This window comes from Coregonus clupeaformis, chromosome 1 (assembly GCF_020615455.1).
Source record: "Coregonus clupeaformis isolate EN_2021a chromosome 1, ASM2061545v1, whole genome shotgun sequence".
NCBI lineage: Eukaryota > Metazoa > Chordata > Actinopteri > Salmoniformes > Salmonidae > Coregonus > Coregonus clupeaformis.
The window spans coordinates 59,197,562-59,215,894 of record NC_059192.1 but is presented as its reverse complement, the minus strand read 5'-3'; the positions used below and the strand labels follow the sequence as shown (position 1 = coordinate 59,215,894).

Below are 18,333 nucleotides of genomic sequence, written 5' to 3'. Positions count from 1 at the left end.
AAACCAGTAGGTCAATTGGAGAATAACTTTAATCTGTTCTAATTATTAGCTATGGTCGAAAAGTATCTTCTACATGCTGCAAACCTTTCTGCAGCAGCCTTGCAAAGCACATGTGCATCAAGTACGGAAAATGCGGACTAGACATCCAGCAAACACAACATAAGGCAGAATGCATGTGCATCTGTGGACATTATGGCATTAGTCTGTTCGTCCCTAATGTAGCTGTAATCAAGCGGGTCGGATCTGCTGGCTACATACTTAACGGTAACGGTGTTAGTTAGCTAACGTTAGCCTTTCAACTCTATCTCTTTAGCTAGTTCTACATTTAACTGAGCAATAACGTTGTTTTCCTCGTTGATGTAGCATAGCCAGCTAACTGGCTAGCTAACTAACTACACTCAACTTTATTGACTGAGTTAGAAATTGCAAGCCATGGCAAGACTGACTGGTTGATCTGGCCAATGCAAGGATAGGCCAGACAGTTGTGAAGAAGCGCCACAGAACAGCCAGGCATTAGCAAGATGGTTTAGAAACTGTCATTAGTTAGCTAGCTAGCCATGTTTACATTTTAGCCAAGTTAGCTCGCTACATTTTCTAACGTTAGCTAGCCAGCAAACGCAGCCATGGAGATTATAGGTTATTTTCTGTAACGTGTGGGAAAGTATTACTCAAAATTAGCAATGATACACATTAAAACAAGACATGGTGCGATATAGCGAACTGCGCTAACATCGAAAAACACTCACCTCTCTCAACTCAGTTGAACCGCTTCTTGTGCACCCGGCTAGGCCTCGTCTTTGACTTCGGCGTAATCACACAAAACAAGCGTTAACTCCGTGCAACAAAGATAACTACAGTTTACAAACACGATACAGAATGTACCAATAGAAAAACTGAGTTTATAGAGGTATATTGATGACCGGTATTGTTTTAAATTCTTTCCAGAATCTGGACTTTATTTTGTAGTGCCAATGACTGCCATTCTTCTGTTTCTTCTTCGTGTGGTTTTCCGGCAGACTAGACGCCTTCTTCTTCTTTGTTGGGGTTTTACGGCGGACTACATCCAAAAGTTGTATTGCTGCCTGCTACTGTGCGGGATGAAAATAAAAGACAAAATTATGTGGATAAGAATACTCATACTGACTACCAGAAAGTCACTCAACATGCTATATCAGTCCGCTAATACAGGACTAGTAAAGGCCCAGTGCACTAATTGTTTGTATGTGTGTGTGTGTGTGTGTGGGGGGGGTACTTTTTATTAAAATGTGTATATACAGTATATTTATATTTTTTATTCTGATTTTTCATTACCCTCAGCATCCCTACTTCCCGTGGCTATGTTGATCCCTACACAGGCTCAGGAGCCTGGGAGGGAGGCACATCTTCTGTCACCAATAACCCTTGCAACTCTTCCGCTGTGAATTCATGAAGCCCCAGATACTTTCCTGCCGCAGCCACAATGATGTCCAATTTCTTTGACGTCCATGCTACTTGAGCCGTACAGTTTATCACAGTTGCAATGACCACCACAAAATCTACTTCCTTTACATACAGCATGTCTGGATCTCTTAGTTGACAAACATTAGCTATGGGCTGTGGTGCATCCACAACCATCTCTTCAACACTAGTGTCACTTTCTCTCTCAATACTTTTGATTGCCTCCACATAGGAGATCCAATGGACCACCCTAACTTTAGCCACCTCATTTCCACTGACACCCCAGAGAAGAATCTCTTACTAGGTGCTCTACTCCGGAGTTCGAATCATGACAATTCAGATGGCCCAACTCTCGTGATGCCCACTGCCTTCTTCCTCTGGTCCTTAGACACACAATTAATCAGGACAAGCCCACTCCTGGTCACTCTGATTGATCCCACTTTCCCCAGCACAAGATTAATCTTAGTTGAGACCAAAAGGATCTCCCAGATACACATTGTGGTGGCCGAACAACGATGCTGATATGCTGTGTTGACAAGGAATCCGCTGACACTGTACTTTGATTATAAAGGTTTATTATATCAAAAGATTTCAGCGTCAATTTACAGATTTCTGCAGAATCTGGAGAACAACTAACCCAATCTCAAATATGATTTTTCTCCCCGTCCTTTGTTGAAAACCTGGTATATATCCTATGTAACATAAGATGGGTGTTTTGAATAGACCAATCCCTGTCTTCCACACAAGTCTCCTCTGTTTCAGGGGGCCCCTATAGTAATGCTTTCCAGATGTTTCAGCAAGGCAGAGTAAAGTTCATCTAACACACCATTTGCAAACGTCAGCCAAAATTATAAACTGTTCAGATACTACATATTTCCCCCCTTCGAGACTAATTAAGTCTCGAAAACAAAAATAATAGGATTATGACAAATAACAATTTTTATTACATCAAGCTTCTTGAGTAACTTTAGCAATAAAACAAAATGTATGGAGAATAAACACATTTTTATGTAGACACATTTCCATGGAGTGTAAACACATTTTTATGGAGAGTGAACACATTTTTATGGAGTGTGAGAGCGAAAAACCTGTCTGGCAGCTTTCATTCCAAATATCCATCAATCAATCAAGACAGGAAAATTATCTCACGGCCCCTCTGCCCCAGGCGACCACCTAAGTACTCCAGATCAATTTCTAAATCTTTATCAATGCATTTTAAGCTATGATGCAATTGAATACACATGAAAACCTCAGAAAACAAAATACAATCAAAAATGTCTACATTCAGGCTGGTCGACCCATCGGACCCTCCTGTGGATTCTCTCTGTCCCTGCCTAGACCCAATATCCCTAAGCATCCACGAAAAAAACAAAAACATCTGAGGTCCCCACATGTACCCAACAACAGAAAACATCATTCTTCAAAAAATTAATACAGAAAGAATATGACACAAATTATGTATTACACATGCAAATATGTTTATAAATCATTGCAGACACTGAAATGTAGTCCCTTGCACTGCATCTCCTCAGCAGTGTCGACTTTCAATGCAACGTCGATGATGGAATCTGAACATTTCCACACCGTCCTTGTTCAACTTCCTCCAGTCCATTCATATTGTCCATGTTTGAGTATTTGAATCCCACTCTACACATTCCCCCATATGCTTCTGGAAGAAAAGAAAACACCAACCAGTATATTTTGCAAAGCAACACATGCAAATTAAAACATCAATATCAACAATAATATAAAAATGATACATAAAATGATATATAAAATGAATCACATTCCATTTCCCCCTTTTGATTCATAAGAAAATACTAAATATCACAATAATATGTAAAGAAATGTGAAAAATTATCACACAATCAGATATTCAAAATGGATATCTATCCATCAATACTCCATCCAGTCCCACTTGTTCATCTCCATCTAGATCAGTAACAGTTAACAACGGCATCTGAGTGTTTTCTCCAGGCATCACAACTCCAACCCATCTCAATATCATAGCCTTCGCAAAGTCAATAACAAAGTACAAAAAGCAAAACATCACACACAGCACCACAAGGGCCGCTACTAAAATCTGAACTATCACTGCTCCCACTGGGCCTAACTGATCTTGCAACCAAGCCTTCGCTGACCATCCAGCTCCTTCAGATTGACCAAACGCATCCCTTATACTCTTCAATGCATCTACAGTGAGGGAAAAAAGTATTTGATCCCCTGCTGATTTCGTCCGTTTGCCCACTGACAAAGACATGATCAGTCTCTAATTTTAATGGTAGGTTTATTTGAACAGTGGGAGACAGAATAACAACAAAAAAATCCAGAAAAACGCATGTCAAAAATGTTATGAATTGATTTGCATTTAATGAGGGAAATAAGTATTTGACCCCTCTGCAAAACATGACTTAGTACTTGGTGGCAAAACCCTTGTTGGCAATCACAGAGGTCAGACGTTTCTTGTAGTTGGCCACCAGGGTTGCACACATGTCAGGAGGTATTTTGTTCCACTCCTCTTTGCAGATCTTCTCCAAGTCATTAAGGTTTCGAGGCTGACGTTTGGCAACTCAAACCTTCAGCTCCCTCCACAAATGTTCTATGGGATTAAGGTCTGGAGACTGGCTAGGCCACTCCAGGACCTTAATGTGCCTCTTCTTGAGCCACTCCTTTGTTGCCTTGGCCGTGTGTTTTGGGTCATTGTCATGCTGGAATACCCATCCACTACCCATTTTTAATGCCCTGGCTGAGGGAGGTTCTCACCCAAGATTTGACGGTACATGGCCCCGTCCATCGTCCCTTTGATGCGGTGAAGTTGTCCTGTCCCCTTAGCAGAAAAACACCCCCAAAGCATAATGTTTCCAACTCCATGTTTGACGGTGGGGATGGTGTTCTTAGGGTCATAGGCAGCATTCCTCCTCCTCCAAACACGGCGAGTTGAGTTGATGCCAAAGAGCTCGATTTTGGTCTCATCTGACCACAACACTTTCACCCAGTTCTCCTCTGAATCATTCAGATGTTCATTGGCAAACTTCAGACGGCCCTGTATATGTGTTTTCTTGAGCAGGGGGACCTTGCGGGCGCTGCAGGATTTCAGTCCTTCACGGCGTAGTGTGTTACCAATTGTTTTCTTGGTGACTATGGTCCCAGCTGCCTTGAGATCATTGACAAGATCCTCCCGTGTAGTTCTGGGCTGATTCCTCACCGTTCTCATGATCATTGCAACTCCACGAGGTGAGATCTTGCATGGAGCCCCAGGCTGAGGGAAGTTGACAGTTATTTTGTGTTTCTTCCATTTGCGAATAATCGCACCAACTGTTGTCACCTTCTCACCAAGCTGCTTGGCGATGGTCTTGTAGCCCATTCCAGCCTTGTGTAGATCTACAATCTTGTCCTTGACATCCTTGGAGAGCTCTTTGGTCTTGGCCATGGTGGAGAGTTTGGAATCTGATTGATTGATTGCTTCTGATGACAGGTGTCTTTTATACAGGTAACAAACTGAGATTAGGAGCGCTCCCTTTAAGAGTGTGCTCCTAATCTCAGCTCGTTACCTGTATAAAAGACACCTGGGAGCCAGAAATCTTTCTGATTGAGAGGGGGTCAAATACTTATTTCCCTCATTAAAATGAAAATCTATTTATAACATTTTTGACATGCGTTTTTCTGGATTTTTGTTGTTGTTATTCTGTCTCTCACTGTTCAAATAAACCTATCATTAACATTATAGTCTGATCATTTCTTTGTCAGTGGGCAAACGTACAAAATCAGCAGGGGATCAAATACTTTTTTCCCTCACTGTATAACACTAGTGATCTTATCGGAACTATCGGGGATCAAAGTATAACAATCGTCCCCCGTCAAGTTCATAGCCACACATAAGCCACCCTGTTTGGCTAAAATATAGTCAAGATGTCACACCCTGGCTCTGGGACTCATTATGTTGAGCCAGGGTGTGTTCATTTCTATGTGTGTATTTCTATGTTGGTGTTCATTCTAGTTTGTTGTATTCTATGTTTGCCTGAGTGACTCCCAATCAGAGGCAACGAGTGTCAGCTGTTGGCTGGTTGTCTCTGATTGGGAGCCATATTTAAACTGTATGTTTTCCCTTTGTGGTTGTGGGTTTTTGTTCCGTGTTCGGTCATTGATACCGTGGACGTCACGAGTCGTTTCTTGTTTTGTTTCGTGCTTTAACTAATTAAAGTCATGTTTGTTCATCACGCTGCGCCTTGGTCTACTTCACTCCTTACCTCGATCGTGACAGAAAAACCCACCATGCAACGACCAAGCAGCGTGTCCAGGGGCAGCCCTTGGGGTGGACATGGGAGGAAGCGCCGGGAAAGGCCCTGGCGAAAGAGGATCAACGGCGTGATCAGGGTCGTCGTCGGACGGTCGTGAGGCAACCCCAGAAAATGTTTAGGGGGGGGCACACGGCATGGACGACGGGGCTGACGGAGGAGAAAAGGGGGCGGATCCAGAAGGCCACCAGGCCAGGGGTTCACCGCCCTGTACGTCCTGTGCGGATGCCTCACACAGAGTGTGTGAGGGTAGGCATTCAGCCAGGACGGGTGGTGGCCGCTCTTCACTCCAGGCCTCCTATCCGTCTCCACAGCCCGGTTCGGCCTGTCCCTGCTCCACGCACCAAGCCTACGGTGTGCGTCGCCAGCCCAGCCCGGCCTGTCCCTGCTCCACGCACCAAGCCTACGGTGTGCGTCGCCAGCCCAGTCCGGCCTGTCCCTGCTCCACGCACCAAGCCTACGGTGTGCGTCGCCAGCCCAGTCCGGCCTGTCCCTGCTCCACGCACCAAGCCTACGGTGTGCGTCGACAGCCCAGCCCGGCCTGTTCCTGCCACCCGCACCAAGTCTACGGTGCGCGTCGCCAGCCCGACCCGGCCTGTTCCTGCCACTCGCACCAAACCTACGGTGCGCGTCGCCAGCCCGGTCCGGCCTGTTCCTGCCACCCGCACCAAGTCTACGGTGCGGCGTCGCCAGCCCGACCCGGCCTGTTCCTGCCACTCGCACCAAACCTACGGTGCGCGTCGCCAGCCCGGTCCGGCCTGTTCCTGCCACCCGCACCAAGTCTACGGTGCGCGTCGCCAGCCCGACCCGGCCTGTTCCTGCCACTCGCACCAAACCTACGGTGCGCGTCGCCAGCCCGACCCGGCCTGTTCCTGCCACTCGCACCAAACCTACGATGCGCGTCGCCAGCCCGGTCCGGCCTGTTCCTGCCACTCGCACTAAGCCAGGGGTGCGAGAAGTCAGCCTGGTAAGGCCCGTTCCTTCTCCACGCACCAAGCCAGGGGTGCGAGTCGTCAGCCTGGTAAGGCCCGTTCCTCCTCCACGCACCAAGCCAGGGGTGCGCGTCGTCAGCCTGGTAAGGCCCGTTCCTCCTCCACGCACCAAGCCAGGGGTGCGAGTCGACAGCCTGGTAAGGATCGCTTCTGTTAAGTCCAGTCCTGCTCAAGCCGGCGGGGCCAGACTGGACCAGAGGCACTATGGGGGGTGTATTGGAGGGTGGTGGTCAAGGCCGGAGCCAGAACCGCCGCCGAGGAGGTATGCCGCCCAGCCCTCCCCTGGTTTGTTTAGTTGAGGCGCGGTCGCAGTCTGCGCCTTTAGGGGGGGGTACTGTCACACCCTGGCTCTGGGACTCATTATGTTGAGCCAGGGTGTGTTCATTTCTATGTGTGTATTTCTATGTTGGTGTTCATTCTAGTTTGTTGTATTCTATGTTTGCCTGAGTGACTCCCAATCAGAGGCAACGAGTGTCAGCTGTTGGCTGGTTGTCTCTGATTGGGAGCCATATTTAAACTGTATGTTTTCCCTTTGTGGTTGTGGGTTTTTGTTCCGTGTTCGGTCATTGATACCATGGACGTCACGAGTCGTTTCTTGTTTTGTTTCGTGCTTTAACTAATTAAAGTCATGTTTGTTCATCACGCTGCGCCTTGGTCTACTTCTCTCCCTGACGATCGTGACACAAGAGCCATGTCATGTTTCAACAGCGTCAGTCTGTGACTTCTTTGAGTATTTGACAGAAGGTTAAACCCTCGTATCGTTTCGTTTGCAAAACCCTGCAAAGTATAGGTAATATTATCAATGTGAACTGCCAAAAATGTTACACTATACCATGGAAGTCCCCACTTCTCTCCTAGACGTATCCTCCAATGGTAGGATTCCAGATTATGAAATTGCGCCATTTCCCTTTTTACCCTATTTCCAGACCTAGAATCAGATTGAGCTGTGTCCGGTGCTTCCCCCTTTTGAATGGTGTAAACCTCATATGGAAGCTTCAACGTCGACATGTAACAACATCCTGTCCATCCATAGGGTAAGAATATATAGGCTTTATCACCACAAACCCACCAAATATCTAGAAAATTCCCTATAGTCACATTGCCAGGCAAAAGCTGATCTTTTACCATCAAAGTCCTGCTCTTCTTACTAAATGGAACAGAAAAAGTTACTTTATATATCTCATCACTAACCTTTCGTTCATGCATACCCAAAGTCATCATATAATCATCACAATCTGATATTCCCATAAACATACCCGGTCCATCATATGTTTTATTTGAACAAAAACAGCTTTTAGCCCTCACAGGTTTTACCTCCAGTGCTTCAGGAAACGCTGTTAACTTATTTTCCTTCCGATCTAACAAATTCACATAGGGTAATTCATTTAACCAAGAACAATTAAACCTAGGCCTAAACAAGTGCTTCGACAATGACATCATTATATCTGTTAATGATTGTTGCTGATACAACAGCCATGATAAAGCATAAGATTGACACGCAGTTGATAGAGGTTGAGCCACCGTCTCTAAGATTGAACCCCATGTGCCTGGTGCTGGAATTCTCAACAGACATGGACCCTCCAGATTCCTCACTGATCTTACAGAATGAGTTAACTGCTGGAACCATAGATTCCTACCTGCCCATCCATCTTTCATTTGCAAAACAGAAGAATCAAATCCATATGCCTTCCATTTAGTTTCTCTCTTCCCTAACGAGCGGTATTGATCAGATATATCTTCTGGTGTTCCATCAAAATTAAAGAACTCATCCTGTACCTCCGGGATAGAATTCTGCACTATTTCAGATGAATCTTCATCATTCTCTGCTACCATCTGCTCTCCTATTTCAACACTGTCCTTACTACCATTTACACCAATCTCCATCTGTATCATAGACTTCTGAGTCACATTTACTACATCCTTTAATTTCAGAAAAGTTGTTGTTGGTGTCTGTGTCACATTTCCGAAATGTGTTATCGCCGTCGTAACATTCATCTCTTTCAGAGTTACTGTTAAAATAGTGGCTTTAGTTGATGTATTAACACTCTTAATTATTTCCAAGGGCAAAGAGGCAGATATCCTCTGTGTATTATTTACTCTTGGAGTGACTACTGTAATATACTGCTCCTGAACTCTTTGGTGACTGTGGAAACTTCAACAGACTTTAATTATTTCATCATAAGCGTCACCTTACGAGTTACATAGCCTTCTAACCAGTAATTCTTAACCGGAACAAATTTGAACGCTGGCTCTAAATAAGTACAAGTATATTCTCCCTGATCTTCCCATGTAACATTACGCAAAAGAAGTGAGCAATCACTCATAACCCTCTTCCACTTCATATCGTTGAACAAAATATATTTCCTTTGACTAGGGGGCACAGCTTCTACTTCTGGTCCTGATAACAATACTTCTTCTCCATAATTATTTCTCCACGTGGGAGGAATGTCACCACCCCCACTCCGTCTCTCACATCTACAAGGAAGATGAGCTGTACCACCCATCCTAACCCTAATCACAGTATTTTCTAAAATTGGTTTTGGATCGATTTTCTGAGGTGCCATTGTAATCAAATGTGATACATTTATAGCTTTAATAACTGTCAACGTTAAAAGAGTTGAAGGCCTAATAGGTTGTTGTTGTATTAGGCTGAAGTGTTGATGTCATTGTTGTTGATTCGTCTATTTTCCCTACAGCTTGGAGCTCTTTACTTGTATTTTCATCTATCACCACTAGTGTCACTACATTAACTCTCAGTCCCGACTCTAATCCCTCACTTTCAAACTGTGGATTATAAAAAATACATTTATAATCACCTTGATCCTCCTGCTGAGAATTGTACACATAGAGACTGCAATCACCCTCAATCTTCAGTCTTCTTTTATCATTCAGCAACGCATACTTTCTCAATGCAACTGCTCCTAACAGATCTAAACTCCTGCCATAGCTATCTTCCCACTGAACTCTATATTTCCCTTCACCACTGTTCTCTCTCGTACACTGACATGGAAGCTGAGCTGACTTTCTTAGAGTTACTTCAACCCTAGATTTCGTAACGTTTTGGTCTGACTTTTTTCCTAACTGGTCTGGGGCTACTTTGTCTAACCGAATCACCAGCTTCTCCTGTAACCGAGTTGCCCTTGGTGATCTCTGAAATATGCCCTGTTGTTTCTGGGACACATTGAAATTCAATGTCCCCAAATCTCCTTTCCTGTCCATCCATTGCAGAGTCATCTCTGGCATCATCAGAAGTGTACACATGATCATCAATGTTCTCCACAGCATGGACAATCTCTCCTTCTGGGGTTTGACTCTGGATATTGTCATGCATCTCTCCTTCTGCCTGTTCTTCCCTATCTTCATCCTGCTCTCTTGAGCCTTCAACATCCTGTCTCTCTGCGCGTGACACCTCTTCTCTAGGCGCTTTAACACAATGTGACAAATGATAGCACGTTGGAGACCCTTTAACCTGGACAGCCATTCCAGTACTACGAACAACTTCAGATGGTCCTTCACAACGTTCGTTATACCACTTCCTTCTAAATACCTTCACGAACACCTTGTCCCCAGGTTGCACTGTACTCCTTTTTTGCTCATCGAGCTTCTCCTGCACCTCTTCTTTTCTTTGCCTGTCAGAAACATATGTGGACATCTTTTTATGAAAATTGGCCATATATGTAACGTACGCTCTCATTTCATCTTCCAAAAGAGCCAAACTTGGACCCTTTCCGCTTGTTCGCAAACAAGGCGTAGGCATCCTTCTTCCTGTGACCAGTTCATGGGGTGTCATACGTAGATCACGCAACTCACTTGAACGACACACCATTAATGCTAAAGGAAGCGCCGCTATCCAGTTTAGACCCGTATGCTGGCAAATTTTGACAATGCGATTTTTCAAAACACCGTTCATTTTTTCACAAATCCCTTGACTTTGTGGGTGATAAACTGCTCCAAGACGTTGCTTAATTCCCAATTTTTGCAACATCAATTTCACTGATTTATCCACAAATTCTTTCCCATTATCTGAGGATATTCGATCAGGAAGTCCCCACCTGCTTATGACTTCTTTACACAAGAACTTGGCAACCGATTGAGTGTCTTTTCGCTTGGTTGGACAGGCCTCCAGCCATTGTGAAAATCTATCCACAACCACCAGCATATATATTTTCCCTTCACCGCTCTCAAATCATGAACCACACGATACGTTTCATCGGGTTTCTTCACAGGCAACAAAGGCGTGTTACTCTGAGGATTTTTTGTTGTCCTCATAACACCTGCTTTCGAAAGTCCTTCAATTTGTGGTTCGATCCCTTGGATTGCTTCATCTTTCAATGGATACTGATTCTTCCAAGGAGGTCTGGCTCCTGGTCGAAGTTCAACTTTCACCGGTTGGGCTGATTTCACAAGTCCAATATCGGCACTGTGTTGAGACCACAAACCTTCTGGAACTTGTTGCAACATCTCCTCTTTCATAGGGTCTGAATCCATCTTCGCACTGCAAATAGATTTATGTGTCATCCGTACAGCTTGTGGCTGTCCTTGTCCTTGAGCTGAAATCATGATTTTGAGAAATCGCTGATCTTCACTCCTCCAAATCGCCAAATTCTCTTTCATTGGAACGAAAACAGCTTTCTCTGCTTCTGTCATCATTTCTCTTATATGCTTCTGCTCATAGTCTTCAGAAACCAACAAGGTCACATGTTTCACACTCTTCTCAATCTCAAATTCTTTATCCAGATAATCGTCTGTGTTTATCTTCATAGCTGCTCCTTGTGGTCCTAAAATTATGCAACATGAGCTGAGTTGAACTTTCTTTGGTTGATGACTCAACCATTCATCTGAGTTCGATTGGGCAGCATTCTTGAAATACTTGAGCGTACAATGAAATGGATATTCCGGAAGCCTCGCATCTGCCATGTTTGCCACAATGAATTTCTCCCATATCTTAGCCTGCTTCAAAAAATCTGCACTTAGATTTCCAATCCAAAATACTGAAAAAGAATCCATCTCTGTCGTCATCAACAATTGGTAAACCTTTTATTTTGGTACTTCTACCAGACAGCCGTCTGGCGTACATTTTATTGTACAGTTCAATCTACACAATGCATCTCTTCCCAACAATGCAATAGGTGTATGTTCCGATACCAGTATGGGTATTGTAATTTTCAGATTTTTATAGCAGAGCTCAATTGGTTCCGTAAGAGGAATCAGCTGTTTCACTCCCTCAAATCCGATTGTCCTAATTAGTTGATTGGACATGGGAAGATGTGTAGCATCTTCAGGCCGAACACAGGTGAAAGCAGCTCCGCTATCCGCCATCACTTCCAATGGTCGATTGTTTACTTTCACCTCAATTGTTGGATTTTTTTCCGGACCTGATGCTACCAGCTGACACCCCCCTTTCGGATCTTCTGGGCACCTCTAGAATCCTTGCTCCGGGCCCCTATAAGGGTTCACCGGTCCTCCAAATGATCTTGACTGGCCCCTGTATCTTCCTCTGAAATTCCCTCTGGTGTTTCCTCCTGGCCCATTACACTCACGGGCAAAGTGACCAACCTGTCCACAATTATAACACACTTCTGAAGATTGCTGGAAGTATGGCTTAAATCTTCCTCCTCTTCCTCTTCCTAAGCCTTCTCGTCCTATTCCTCTCCAATTCTGTGTCTGTCCAGAAACTGGCTGTGGATATGAAACAACTGATCCCACTAATGGTGGCTGGTACAATTGCGGCAGTGATTGTTGATTTGGTGAACACTGATTCTGCATAACCAAAGCCTGTTTCTTCTCCTTCTTCTTATTCTCCACCAGTTGTATTTGATTGAGTTTTCTGAGAGTTTCTTGGTCCTGTTCTTTCTGGTTGTGTTCCTTTTTCCGGTACAGATCCACTTGATGGGCTATATGATCTGTATAGACACCTTTTGTCATGCTTCCAAGTCCAACCACCTCTGCCAGTTTGCTCCTTACTGGTGAGGGCAGCCCCATCTGCAGTTTAGCTCGCAAAATTGACTGCTCTATTTGACTCACATCTGGATCATTTCCGGTAATATTTCTCCACACTTGATGAACTCTTGACACATAGGCTCTCGGATTTTCTTGTTGTCCCAGTGGGTCAATCAGAATGTTGTCAGGATGCACATTTGTTGGAAACGTATCTTTTAGTGCTCTCCACAGCCAATTTCTACTTGCAGCTAACAACTCAGGATCATTCACTGCAGTCCCCACATATCGATTAAGTCCATCTCTCTGAAAAATGTCTTCCATACCTGGAATCCCAAGGAGATTAGCCAAAAGTCTCTTAATGTCTCCTATGGCAGACTGTGTTCCCACCGTAATTTCTTCCAACTTAGAAATCCAAGGATATGCTCCATCTTGAAGAGTAGGCAGCTTCTCAAGTATATCTGACATATCGGTATTCTGCAAAGGCTTATACTCCAGGTTCTGTCCTCGAATTATCACTGGCATCATCTTCTTACTCGTGCTCCCTTTTCTTGGCCTCAATATGTATTCCCTCTCCAATTTTTGAGATTCTTTTTTCAGCAGTTTTTCCTTCTGTATCTTCAACTTCTTGAGTTGTTCTTCCAATTCCCTTACTTCTTCTAAATTATTCGCCTTATCCAAGCATGATATGCATCGATCCATATCTCTTTCTATTTCTTCTGTGCTAGTCATTGTAGAATAAAATCCTATTGAACATGAAGCACCTTTAATCTCCAAATTTTCATCGCTGTCTTCATCTTGACTTTCATCAGAGCTCGGATCTCTTGTATCCTTCTTCTTCCAACTTCCATCAACCCTTCTTTCCGCTCTGGCCAACCTCTGTCTGATCACAGGGTCATATCCACCCATGATCTCTTCTGAATCACTCTGATCATCATCATCATCATCATCATCATCTTCAAATTCCATCCTCCTGAACCTTACTCTACCCTTAGTTTCCAGACATTGTTTTCTTCTTACTCTTGGAGTTTGGACTCATCGTTATGGTTGTTTCTGCTTGTCCTCTCTCTATTATTCGTTCATCTTCATCTCTGATGCAATAATCACCCTCCTGAATGATCATTGGAAGCTGAGGATAGACGTCCTTAAACTTTACTTTTTCCTCGTAAGGTGGGGGCCTCTTTGCTGAATCCGTATGTGAGAAAGGTGTATTGACTTCTGCCATTAGTTTTTCTGTTACCTTCGCCTCTTTTGCTATTTTCTCTATACCTCTGTCTCTTTTTTTGTATCTTTTATCAGTTTTTGTCCCTCTAAGAACAACCAGCTCTCTTTGTCTCTTTTCTTTACGATGTTCCCCTTTTTTCCCCTTCTTTTGATCTGCCTTATATGTGGCCACAAGCACTTGCATTATTTTAATTACGTCTGGGTTAAGAGTCCCTTCCACTGGCCATGGTTGTTCAATGTCAGGCCAACGTTTATTCCATTTTCCAGATAACCTTGCAATACCATTAACTAGAGGATTACTATTTTGTACTACATCAACAGGAGTAATTACTTTCATAGTTTTTATGTCCTTTTCCCCCATTGTAACAACTCTTTTATATTCTTTTATTGTAAATTATTTATTTTATTATTATTTATTTTAAACTAATTAATTAGTAAACTAAAAAATACTTCAAGCTATGTATCTCATCTTTCCCTCCTATTTTTTTATTTTTATTTTTTTATTATTATTTAAAAAACTAAACAAATTATTGATTAGTGGCAATCTTACCACATCCGATAAAGAAAAGTAAAGGAAACTAGTCAACTTCAGAGCAATCAAAAAAGAAAGACCTGCAATCCAGCAACACTACAGCACCCACAAACCAATTGCTTAATAAGCACCCAGTCACATTAATTTTACAGAATAATCTCAGTGCTGGATTTCCAACACAACTCTAATCAAAACAACTCATGCACAAAAAAAAAACCTAATGTGCAATTCTCAATTACATCAATTGATCAGTCTGTTGCCAAGTCCCTGTAAAATTGTCACAACATGAAATATTCTATACATACACAATGTATCTATTATATCCTGTAAGGGAAAGTAAGTTTGTGGATAGAACAGTACTGGCCTTAATTGGACTGGATCCGGAGCAGCACACGCTGTCGCGTGACGCACTGGTCAGCACCTCCTCTCTCTCTGTCTCCTCCTTCTCGTTTCTCACATCACAGGAGAACAAAAGAAACAGACAAGAATTTAGTCTTTTATGCACTCACTGGGTTATTTCAACCATACAATACCCTTTTAGACATACCCATGTTCACATTCGCGCTAAGAAATAAGCAAACAGCTTATCTCAGGAATATTATAAATAGCACAATAATATTTTATTTTATTTATGTATTTTTATTTTTAATCCGTCAACATAACTCTTATTTATAAATTCAATGGATCTCAATCAAATAGTTTCATAATTAAGCAACAGCCACTTAACAAACAGAATACTTTATTTGTGTGTACTCAAAGTCCCCCTCCTTCTTTTTCAGCTCTAAGTCTGCGTCTCCCAGCAGCTCAGTGCAGGCAGGGGAGTGGCATATTTGCTCTGTGTAACTCTAAACTCATAAAATCCCACGCATGCGCAGCTCATTTACTAGTGCGATTTCAAGGTGAGAGGAGCTCTCCCACAGTAACTTTTCTCTAAGTCAGACAGCAGACAGACCAGCTGTCCCTCCGTTCTTTCTAACACAGACAAACAGTAACACTGAACAGAACGCACAAACCAACACAAAACGTAGAACATACAGTGGGGGAAAAAAGTATTTAGTCAGCCACCAATTGTGCAAGTTCTCCCACTTAAAAAGATGAGAGAGGCCTGTAATTTTCATCATAGGTACACGTCAACTATGACAGACAAATTGAGAAGAAAAAAATCCAGAAAATCACATTGTAGGATTTTTAATGAATTTATTTGCAAATTATGGTGGAAAATAAGTATTTGGTCACCTACAAACAAGCAAGATTTCTGGCTCTCACAGACCTGTAACTTCTTCTTTAAGATTCTCCTCTGTCCTCCACTCGTTACCTGTATTAATGGCACCTGTTTGAACTTGTTATCAGTATAAAAGACACCTGTCCACAACCTCAAACAGTCACACTCCAAACTCCACTATGGCCAAGACCAAAGAGCTGTCAAAGGACACCAGAAACAAAATTGTAGACCTGCACCAGGCTGGGGAAGACTGAATCTGCAATAGGTAAGCAGCTTGGTTTTAAGAAATCAACTGTGGGAGCAATTATTAGGAAATGGAAGACATACAAGACCACTGATAATCTCCCTCGATCTGGGGCTCCACGCAAGATCTCACCCCGTGGGTTCAAAATGATCACAAGAACGGTGAGCAAAAATCCCAGAACCACACGGGGGGACCTAGTGATTGACCTGCAGAGAGCTGGGACCAAAGTAACAAAGCCTACCATCAGTAACACACTACGCCGCCAGGGACTCAAATCCTGCAGTGCCAGACGTGTCCCCCTGCTTAAGCCAGTACATGTCCAGGCCCGTCTGAAGTTTGCTAGAGTGCATTTGGATGATCCAGAAGAGGATTGGGAGAATGTCATATGGTCAGATGAAACCAAAATAGAACTTTTTGGTAAAAACTCAACTCGTCGTGTTTGGAGGACAAAGAATGCTGAGTTGCATCCAAAGAACACCATACCTACTGTGAAGCATGGGGGTGGAAACATCACGCTTTGGGGCTGTTTTTTCTGCAAAGGGACCAGGACGACTGATCCGTGTAAAGGAAAGAATGAATGGGGCCATGTATCGTGAGATTTTGAGTGAAAACCTCCTTCCATCAGCAAGGGCATTGAAGATGAAACGTGGCTGGGTCTTTCAGCATGACAATGATCCCAAACACACCGCCCCGGGCAACGAAGGAGTGGCTTCGTAAGAAGCATTTCAAGGTCCTGGAGTGGCCTAGCCAGTCTCCAGATCTCAACCCCATAGAAAATCTTTGGAGGGAGTTGTTGCCCAGCGACAGCCCCAAAACATCACTGCTCTAGAGGAGATCTGCATGGAGGAATGGGCCAAAATACCAGCAACAGTGTGTGAAAACCTTGTGAAGACTTACAGAAAACGTTTGACCTGTGTCATTGCCAACAAAGGGTATATAACAAAGTATTGAGAAACTTTTGCTATTGACCAAATACTTATTTTCCACCATAATTTGCAAATAAATTCATTAAAAATCCTAAAATGTGATTTTCTGGATTTTTTTTCTCATTTTGTCTGTCATAGTTGACGTGTACCTATGATGAAAATTACAGGCCTCTCTCATCTTTTTAAGTGGGAGAACTTGCACAATTGGTGGCTGACTAAATAATTTTTTTCCCCACTGTAAATCCTACTTCGAAGTTTCTTAACTTTACTATCTTCACTTATTCTAATCTGCAGATTTATAGTTATTTTCTTATCCATTACAAATCCTCTCTATACAATCATAACGTCCTCCCGGGGGCTCATAGTTTTTTAACAATCATAAAGTCCTCCCTGGGGCTCATAGATTTTAACAATCATAACGTCCTCCCTGGGGCTCATAGATTTTAACAATCATAACGTCCTCCCGGGGACTCATAGTTTTTTAACAATGTTTTGAAAACGTTCTCTCAAATGGAGACTCATAAGGTTTTAACCGTAATTAACATATTTCCTTACAAAAACTAAAACCCCTGTTCTCAACCAAAACATATATATGTATATATCTCTAACATAAATCTTATCATAGCATGAGTCGACACACATCTGAAACACAACAGAGACCGCTTTAATTTTGCGCAAACACACACACTCTCTTTCCCTCACACACACATGAAAAGAATGCATCCATTCATACGGTCCTTAAAAGCTTGCTTACGTCGCTCCTATTTCCTTTATATTCCTTCTTAAATTTATGCTACCTTGAGTTGCAGATATTCAATGAGAGGCTACTTCGGACATATACTTCGTCAACTATATACCGAGAGGTAACATACAATTAAATGTGTATTCTACAATCTCACAGTTCCTTGAACTGACCTGAAAATTCACCTAGTGACTCTCCAGGATTTATGGCCCATCTTAATGATCGCCTCGTTTGAGGGCTTCCGTAGATCAGCGACGTCCTAACAGTATACATTTTTCCTTAGTTCCTTGTCCTATTCCTTATTTCTATTCCTTTTCCCTTTAATTTTATTCAAGCCAAATATCCCTGGGCCCAGTGTTATCAATTCCTATAGACACTTTTATCCTGTATTATATTCACACTCCCCCTGTTTGCGTTGTTTTCAACGCAAACAACTTTAGAAATTTTGAACGGATTCTCATCCCACAGCAAATAACAGCAAGGCGCACACACAAGTTCTAAACGGTGCATCCCCCAACACACACACAGTCACACGAACTGACCAGCGCCCAAAGTTGTGAGAAAGCTCACCTTATCTGCCGGCCTCTTGAGCGGGAGTCATTTCGCAGCCCATGATGGAACGTTGAAACAGACGCAACACGTCCCAAAATCCTCGTCGCCAATTTTCAGTGGTGGCCGAACAACGATGCTGTCACGCCCTGACTCAGGGGACTCGTATATGTTGAGTCAGGGTGTGTAGTTTCTATGTTATGTATTTCTATGTTGTAGTTCTAGTATGTCTA

At 43.1% G+C, this 18,333-nt stretch overlaps 1 protein-coding gene across 1 annotated transcript in view; it reads right to left on the bottom strand.

Moving 5' to 3' along the window:
- Window positions 1–1,026, bottom strand: part of LOC121571292 (wings apart-like protein homolog) — a 52,073-nt gene extending 51,047 nt beyond the window's left edge. Inside the window, 1 exon segment of the mRNA XM_041882694.2 lies at window positions 747–1,026. The gene's annotated coding sequence lies outside the window, so the exon portion shown is untranslated.
- Window positions 1,027–18,333: the final 17,307 nt, after the last annotated feature.